Source organism: Hippopotamus amphibius, chromosome 10 (assembly GCF_030028045.1).
Source record: "Hippopotamus amphibius kiboko isolate mHipAmp2 chromosome 10, mHipAmp2.hap2, whole genome shotgun sequence".
NCBI classification, from domain to species: domain Eukaryota; kingdom Metazoa; phylum Chordata; class Mammalia; order Artiodactyla; family Hippopotamidae; genus Hippopotamus; species Hippopotamus amphibius.
Genome location: NC_080195.1, coordinates 78,434,954 through 78,441,372, shown reverse-complemented (window position 1 = coordinate 78,441,372; position 6,419 = coordinate 78,434,954).

The following is a 6,419-nucleotide window of genomic DNA, read 5'->3' as shown; positions in this document are numbered from 1 at the left end:
TAAGAGGTGGTGGCCAGACACACCTTTGAAGTTATTAAAAAGTTGAACATCATGTGAGGCAGTGACATTTCTGAGCAGCAAAAAGACGACTTGGGGGTTCTGTGTTAAGTTACTCTAAGCGAACCTACAATGTTAGCTGCAGTTGCGGAGTGCTCCCTGCCATGCACTCTGGCACCATCTCACCTCATGTGCCTGCGGCTCTGCTCTTCTGCTTGATAGTTTTTGCAGAAGTTACAGGAAGCTTGCTCACCCTGCATACAGGGCAGCTTGGAAGGGTGAGATAACTAATGCCCGTAGGGCACGACCCTCAGCAATGATGGACAGATGTGATGGTGAAGGACCCAGCTCTCTCTCCTTCAGAGAAACAATTCTAAGTGTCCCCAGCAGGACTGAGCCCAAGCTGCCCTCAGTGGTAATCTACTCTTTATTGACATCTAGTCCTGCCATGCCTCATTCAGCTTACTCTATTATACAGTCTGTCTACTTTCATTACTTTACAATAGTTATATGAACAAATGCAGTATGCCTAGGTCCCTTCTTCTCAGGATAGCTGGTTAAAACTCTACGAGAAATGCCTGTCCCTTGCAATATCTCATCATCCTCCCAGCCGCATCTATCTGAATCTAATGTGTTTTTTTTAATGTATGAATCTAGCATAGTCAAACCTGGAGTAAAACTTTTAAGAGGAAGGCAGAGTTTAAACTTTGGGAATTATAAAATTCCAGATTCAAGGTGACTCCTAATGGATTCCATTTAAAACAGAATCACTTATCTGAAGAAAATGAACTTGAATAAAATTATAAGTAGGTGAGAGTATGAGTAGGCATGCTACAGTTAATTGATAGGAAGCATAGTCATTTTATGAGACTAGATATGCCCAGTGAATACATATGAATAGTTAGAACCTTTTATAAAACTTCTGAAGAAATCACATTTTTATATATTATTTCTGCATGTATTAGATTCAAAGACTTCAAGAGAAATCCTAGAATCACAGAATGTTAAACAGGAAGGACCTTGGAAACCTTCCAATTCTGTCCACTGCCTTTCTGTTGTCCTTTTTGCCCAGGAAAATCAATGTAGCATTAAGGTTAAACACAGACTCTGGAGCCAAATAAGCTTGATTCCAGTCCTTGCTGTGACCAAGTTAGTTTCTCACCCCTGTAATAGGGATGATAATAGGAGTAATTACAGGGCTATGGGAGAACTGAGTGACTTGATACATAGGAGATCGTAGAACAATTTGTCACACACTAACGACACAGTAAGATTTATTATTTTTTTGTTTTGTTTTCCTTCCTTCAACAACTGTTTATTGAGCACCTACTATATGCTGTCACTGACCAGGTGCTAGAAGTATAAAGATGACTGTCATGGTCTCTGCTTTCAAGATGCTGAGAAACTGGGAAGAAATGACTACAGGATGGTGCAGGACAGTGCAACAGGATAAATGAACATATTTCCCTGGAGCAGTCTTTTCATATGAGATGATATTTTAACTAGCTATGGAAGGTTAAGTAAGAGCATTCTGGGAAGTTGTTGCTGTTGCTGCTGCTGCTGATAATAAATAGTAGTTAATAACACAATCTTTAATTAGTGGGTAACGTTCACTGGGTCCTCACGATAGGCCAGATAATTTGTAAAATCAATATGTATTATTTTGCTTAATCTTCATGAGTTTGGTTTCTTTCTTTTTGTTTGTTTGTTTCTTTATTGAAGTATAGTTGATTTACAATGTTGTGTTAGTTTCAGGTGTACAGCAATGTGATTCAGTTTATGTGTATATATATAATTTATATATATATATATATGTATATATATATATACACTTTTTCAGATCCTTTTCCGGATCCTTTTCCACTATGCATTATTACAAGATATTGACTATAGTTCCCTGTGCCATGGAGTAAGACCTTGTTGTTTATCTATTTGACATGCTGTAGTGTGTATTTGTTAGTCCCAAGCTCCTCATTTACCCTGCCCCTTCCCCTCTGGTAGCCATAAGTTTGTTTCCTATGTTGGACCTAGAGATTATCATACTAAGTGAAGTAAGTAGGAGAATGACAAATATTATACGATACCATTTATATGTAGAATCTTAAAAAATGAAACAAATGAAATTATATACAAAATAGAAAGAGTTTCATTTTTATCTCTAGCCTTGAATTTAGGAACCTGAATGCCGAGAGACATTCTGACATTTTCCCAAGGTCACTGGGAGAGTTAATGGCAGAGCGGCAGAGCTGCAGAGTGAGCAGGGGCAGAGACAAACAGTGGAGAGCACGCTTAATTATGAAAAACAAAGCTTGATGGTGAAGGAGAAAAAATTCAGAGTGGCTTGAGTTCTGAGTGTTCAAGGTGTTAAAGATGGTGGAAAATGGTGAAGAATATTGAATATTTTGCTAAAAGCTGGAACGTAACACAGAAGGACCCAGTAGGAAAGGAGAAGTCTGTGGAAGTTTATGAGGAGAAGAACAAGAGCAACGCTACCATTTACCAAGATATTTATATCCATGCATCTCACTTAATTCTTTCAACAACCTGTGATTTATGTAATAGTATTCTTGTTTGGGGAAAAAAAAAAAAGGAAGCATATATTTAGAGAGGTCAATTATTTTCCTAAGGATTTAAGGAAGACAACTCTGGAAACAGTATACTTGAGTCACATCTTAATTGGAGGGAGGGTCAGAGGGAGGAAATTGTAAAGTCAAGTGTGTCTGTGGTTTCTGGAGTTAGAAATGTGGCACTGAGTTAGAAATGATACCATTAAATGAGATTTACTGGAGAGTGTGAGGGGTAATAATTTCCCCTGATGACAAGCCTTATTAAAAAGAACAGAGTGGCTTCCTAGGTGGCGCAGTGGTTGAGAATCCGCCTGCCAATGCAGGGGACACGGGTTTGATCCCTGCTCCAGGAAGATCCCACATGCCTTGGAGCAACTAAGCCCGTGAGCCACAACTATTGAGCCCACGTGCTGCAACTACTGAAGCCCACACACCTAGAGCCCATGCTCTGCAACAAGAGAAGCCATGGCAATGAGGAGCCTGCACACCACAACGAAAAGTAGCCCCCACTCACCTCAACTAAAAAAGAAAGCCCTTACGCAGCAAAAAAAAAAAAGACCCAACACAGCCAATAAAATAAATAAGTAAATGAATTAATTAATTAAAAAAAAAGGAACAGAGCAAGTTTGGGATTGACAAGTACATACATATTTAAAATAGATAACTAACAAGGACCTACTGTATAGCACAGGGAACATTGCTTAATATTCTGTAATAACCTAAAAGAGGAAAGAATTTGAAAAACAATAGATAGATGTATATGTATAGCTGAATCGCTTTGCTGTACACCTGAAACTAATACATTATTAATCAACTATATACCAATATGAAACACAAAAACAGAGTATAGGTATCCCCTGCTTTTTGAAAGTTCACTTTACACCACTTCACTTTTATGAAAGACCTACCTTAGTACCTGTTTTCACTAACTGAAAGAAGTCCAAAGAGGATTTTGGCATTTATGGAAAAAGGCAAAAAACAGAATTAGCATGCAGTGTTTGTTCTGCAGCGAGCCGATATAGAGGCAGCGTGCACCCAGAGCAGTGAGGGTGGCCCCACATAGCTCCTTCCCTGAGAACTACATTCAGCATCTTAGCATCAAGCCAACAAGGCTTTGAACTGTGTCTCTGAGCATTTGTGCTTTATCTCGTTTTGTTTTATGCATCCATTGGCAAAATGTATCCTAAGGTAATTGCTGCTTCGCTTTACACCATTTCAGTTTATGAAAGGTTTCACAAACTCCCTACTTTGAAAAAGTGAGGCAAACCTGTACTCTTGGGTATTTCATAATGGTTCCTTTTCCCCCTCCCACTGTGGGAATACTGAGGGGATTTTTCTCAGATATTTACTGTGAGAATCTGATCAAGCTCTTGAAAGTAAATCTCACAATATTGTGGGGGCACCCCTATGAGGGAGTCCCTCTAGAATTTTTTAACTCTCAAATCTGTCCACACGAAGCCTCCAGAAATGTATCAACCACATTTTAGGTTTTTCTACCCAGCACTGATTCCTGCAGCAGTTTCTGCTGGTGAGTCTCTGTTCCTATAAGCCAAGACTCCCTGTATTTGCTTTACTGTCTCTTCAGTCTTGAGGGCAGCAGTTTGCCTTGTGGACATTCAGCTCTCAGGATGAGTTGTTGATTTTTCAGTTGTCCAGCTTTTTACTTGTTGTTGGAACTGAGTGGTGACTTCCAATCTTCTTTCACGCAGAACTGGAAACCAGAAGTCCACCCATGCTCTTTTGCAGTGTGCCAGCAGGCCTCAGAGAGAGAAGATTTACAATATTTGTGCATGCATGCTTGTGGAAGAGAGAACAAACGACATCACAATAGCAAAGCATTATTCAGGCTCTTCAAAATGAGAATGTAATTTGAATATATTACAGCAAGAGAGCCCTCTTGCTGGGAATTGGAATCCCTCCCCTTTCTGCAGGAGATCTCTGGCCATCCATGAGCATAAAGAGAGAGAAACCCCAGGGCAGTAGCTCCAGAGACTTGCAGTAGAGTCAATGCGGCCCTCATTGGCCATTCATAACCTTTCACAGACTCAGCACCAAACTGAAGTGCTGAGGGTAGAGAAAAAGGGATCCCAGGATTTGTTTGGAGAGAAATGTGTATTCGAAATACATACACTAATAACATCTGATAGAAATGTGATTACAAAATATCTGATACGGTTATGACTAGAACCACTTTACATAAACCTTCTATGGAAGAAATACGCTGCAAAAATCTGTATTGGGCATTTCAGATGGAGAAAAATGCCAAAAGAATGTGTATATTTCTTAGGGGGTCAGATAATGGGAGGCAATACGTAGTTAAACAAGAGTAGACTGAAGAATTACTGGTTAGTGGGAATTCAGGTTACTTCGTTTTGTTCTTAAAAATATTTCCAGGAATTGCAAATAGTGTTGAAACCTTTAAACGTCTCCACTGAAAGCCAAGTGTTTATAAAATGTTTGGACCATTTCAACTGCTACAGATTTTGCAACTATGCTGTCAGCCATCCGGGATGTTTTTCAAACTCCCTGGGCAATAAGTAGTAAGAGTAGGTATGAAAAAGAACAAGCTTGTGAAACAATGTAAGATTTTCCTTCCTGTTTCCTAAACAAGCATTTATTTAACTACTATAAGGAAAAGAAATACTCTTACTTGAATGTGTGAAGAATCGTCTCAACAGTGCTTGCTTTTGAAATTTAGACTTTGGCTATAGATAGACACCTAGAAAAGGGGTTACTTCTAAAGAGACTCTAAAGAGAACCTCAACCTTAAATTAAAGTGAGGATGCCCTTATAAATTGTGAGAATCTAAGATCTCATGGAGGATAGTGGACAGTGAAAGAGTTCAAATTTAGGCTTCCAAGGGTGCAATAGAAAGGCAAAACGCATGTAATAGTCATAAATGCCTATATTATGATAGAGGATTTTATACGCTATCTTATTTCAAGTAATTCTTTAACCTATGTATGAAATGAAATTTATCGTCCAGCTTTGAGATGATAAAAACAAAACTCAGTAAGGATTGTGGCAGATTCAATATTCAGTAAAAATCAGAGCCTGGGTTCAAATCCACCTCTGCCTTGCAGAAGATTTTTCAACTATTCTATGCTTCCTGATGTGACCAAACCCATATTTTTTTAATGAATTCTTCAAATATATGAGGCAAAAAGCTCAAGTAACAAAGAAATATTGAAAACTGATATAATTGTGAGGGTATAGTATACTTTTTACAAGATTTTATGTTTTAATAATATTCATTAATCTTGTCTCCAAGACCATCCAGCTTCCTCATTACATTATTGGCCCCACGATGTTCATTTTCTTCTTGAACAAGTTTTTCTCAAAACTCATTGACTTTCTGTTTTAATTCTGTTTCCCTTGGTTTCTACACTGTTACTTATCTGTTACCCAGAAATTTATATTCTTTAGTTTCCTGAATCTAGTGGATTCAGGGTTCTTCAATTCCTTATTTTCATTTTTCTCAGATTCAGGCTTTATTTTGCCAGAGTACACATCTATGCATTTCTTTAAGGAAGGATTTACAGGTAGTAGACTACCTAAGTTTTTACATTGCCAAAATGCCTTTGTTTCTCACCTTGATTAGTAGTTTTCCTGTGGATAGATATCAATTTTTAAAAACCATTTATCCTAGACATCCATTCAAAGGAATGTTCCATCATCTTCTACCCAATTATGCTTGTGAGAAATATGATGCCCTTCTTTTAATTGATCCCTTGTTATGTGGCTGTTTAGTTTAGAATAGCTTTACCTTTTGTTTTAAATCCTCTTACCAACTTTTAAGATCATCTCTTTTCTAAATTTTGTGATATATCTAGCTGTTGGTTTGTTTGTTTTTTC